The 3,286-nt window shown below is 39.3% G+C and overlaps 1 pseudogene; it reads right to left on the minus strand.

Annotated features, from left to right (window-relative positions):
• Positions 1–734: 734 nt before the first annotated feature.
• Positions 735–2,993, minus strand: LOC125995008 (small nuclear ribonucleoprotein F-like; annotated as a pseudogene).
• Between the last annotated feature and the right edge of the window lie 293 nt (positions 2,994–3,286).

The raw sequence follows: 3,286 nt of genomic DNA on the forward strand, positions 1-3,286 counted from the left end.
ACTGATATAAGTGATGTAAACTATTTTTCAACTATTGGTCATCTGTAAGTCTTCTTTGTAGAAGTGTGTGTTGATTTCCTCTCCCCATATTTTCTAGGTTATTTTTGTTGTGGGTGCTTCCTAATAATCTTATATAGTTATTTACCCATGGTCAGATATATAGTGAGTGAATATTTTCTTCTGTTCAGTAGTTTTTTTTTTCTTAGCCTAAGCTTTTTGTTTTTGTTTTTTGTTTTTGGTTTTTGGGCCACACCCATTTGATGCTCAGGGGTTACTCTTGGCTATGCGCTCAGAAATTGCCCCTGGCTTGGGGGGACCATATGGGACGCCGGGGGATCGAACCGTGTTTGCGATCTTTCCTTGGCTAGCGCTTGCAAGGCAGACATCTTACCTCTAGCGCCACCTTCCCGGCCCCAGCTTTTTGTTTTAACCTTGGCTCTTTTGCAGTCCACAAACTTTTTAGTAATGTAGACCCATTGATTTACTTTTGCTTCTATCATAGCCAAAGACAGAAAATTATTGATGGTGATTCTCTAAAGTCAACATCATGAAAAATTCTGCTTATTTTACTTGATGTATTTTATGTATTTTGGCATTCTATGTATTTATATGTTTTATGGATATTAAGGCCCCTGTTCTTTTTAATTTGTTTATTTGTTTTGGAGTCACACCCAACTCTGTTCTGATCTTCTTCCTGGCTTTGGGCTGAGAGATCACTACCAGTAGAATTTTATTTATTTATTTTTTTTAACAAGCACATCTTTATTGTCTAGAAATATATATATAAAAAGCCCCCCCAAAAGATGCTCCTCTCTCATTTCCCCATCTTCTTCTTCAACACCTCTAATATAAAGGACATTATTACACCTTATTAAAACTCCAGATGTCCCGATAATGCTCAATCTATGTATTCATCTGTTTTTGCTAGCTGCATATTCATATAGCCATCTACAGAGACCAGGTACCCTTTGTAGTCCATTCTCCACTTTAGTTTCACCATTACTGGTTTTCCTGTTAATCCATTGAGGAGTGGTTTAGGATTGAGGGGTAAACTCACCTCGACTAAGGGCGAATGTTACTGGCGATTCTTTGCCCACCCAGCTGTAGTTTGTTCCTCATGACTGGACTAAGCGACCGTATTTATTTGTTTGTTTGTTTGTTTTTGGGCCACACCCAGTGACACTCAGGTGTTACGCCTGGCTATGCACTCAGAAATCTCTCCTGGCTTGGGGGAACCATATGGGATGCCGGGGTGTCAAACTATGGTCCATCCTAGGTTAGTGCGTGCAAGGCAGATGCCCTACCACTTGTACTACTGCTCTGGCCCCTATTATTAATTATTATTGTTATTGTTATTATTATTATTATTATTATTTTGGTTTTTGAGTCACACTCAGCGGCACTCAGGGTTTACTACTGACTCTATGCTCAGAAATCGCTCCTGGCAGGCTCGGGGAATCATATGAGATGCCAAGATTCCAACCACCGTCCTTTTGCATACAAGGCAAATGCCCTACCTCCATGCTATCTCTACGGCCCCTATTTATTTATTTTTTAAACTTTATTTTATTGATTAATTGATTGGTTTTGAGGCCACACCCAGCTGTGCTCAGGGTACTCCTGGCTCTGCACTCAGAAATCACCCTGGCAGGCTGGGGGACCATATAGTATGGTGGGAATAGAACCGGATCCCTCTTGGGTCAGCTGCATGCAAGGCAAATCCCCTACTGCTGTGCTATCTCTCAGGCCCCTACTGATAGAATTTTAAAGACATATATGGTGCTGAGGTTTGCCTGCGAGATAAACCCCCTATGCACTATCTCGCCAACCCCTGTAGATCAGTTATTTTTGGATGTTAATTCTTCCAAATCATGTACGAGGAGCATGTTTCCTTTTTCTTTTATCTTTTATCAGCAATTTATTTTATTTGTACAAGTCTTTCATCTCCTTTATTAAATAGGTTTCTAGATACCTTTTGGGGGAGCATACTTATGAATGGGGTTGCTTTTAAAATTTCTCTCTCGTTCCTCATTATTTGCATATAGGAATATAATGAAGTCCTGTATATTGATTTTGTAGCTCACCACCTTATTATAGGTCTTTGGGGAGATTTTTGGTGCACTTTCAGGATTTTATTATTTCCTTTTTATCTTTCTTTGGGGGTTGGAGCAGAGCAATTTGGGCCATACCTTGATGTTCTCAGAATTTGCTCTTGGCTCTGTACTCAGGAATTACTCCGGCAGGTACTTCAGGGACCATATGCAGCACAGGGATTGAACCAGAGCATGCAAGGCAAACACCTAATTTGCTGTACTATCTCTCAGGCCTGTCAGGGTTTTCGACATATATTTTATCTGAAAATGGTGGTAATTTAACTTTCTCTTTCCTGAGTTGAGTTGTTTTAATATCTCTTTTCTGCTGTGACAAAATACTTCCAATAATATGCTGAATAACAGGGTAAGACTGGTATCCTTGTCTTATCTCATACCTTAGTAGAGGAAAGATTTTCAGGTGTTTTTTTTTTTTTATGGGAATGAAGATTTTTCTTTTTTTCCTCTATATTTTTTGCTGATAAGATGAGTGTTTAACTGGGAATCTACAGCTGGCAGAACAGTATTACAATCCACTTGAGAGTTCTTAACAAAGAATATCTGATTATACAAGGAAACTAGAATCTGTTTTCTGTTCATTTAATTTGATGTTTTTTGTTTTTGTTTTTGTTTTTGTTTTTTTGGTTTTTGGGCCACACCCGGCGGTGCTCAGGGGTTACTTCTGGCTTTCTGCTCAGAAATAGCTCCTGGCAGGCACGGGGGACCATATGGGACACCGGGATTCGAACCAACCACCTTAGGTCCTGGATCGGCTGCTTGCAAGGCAAACACCGCTGTGCTATCTCTCCAGGCTCTAATTTGATGTTTTAAGGATGTTGCTAGTTATTTAAAATGTTCTATTTCAAAATACCCTTTATTTATTGTACTTTTACCTTGAGACATGTTGGCAAAGAGTGACTTATTTAAAAGTCTGCCCTCAGATTATAAATTTCCACTGGAAATCAGAAACAGAAAGGTTTATATTAGGAATACTTTTAAATCAGGTTTTTGTTTGTTTATTTATTTATTTATTTATTTTTTGTTTTTGGATCACACACAGCAGCGCTCAGGGTTTACTCCTGGCTCTATCTATGCTCAGAAATCACTCCTGGCAGGCTCGGGGGACCATATAGAATGCCAGAATTTGAACTACCGTCCTTCTGCATACAAGGCAAACGCCTTACCTCCATGCTATC

Source organism: Suncus etruscus, chromosome 17 (assembly GCF_024139225.1).
Source record: "Suncus etruscus isolate mSunEtr1 chromosome 17, mSunEtr1.pri.cur, whole genome shotgun sequence".
Taxonomy (NCBI): Eukaryota; Metazoa; Chordata; class Mammalia; order Eulipotyphla; family Soricidae; genus Suncus; species Suncus etruscus.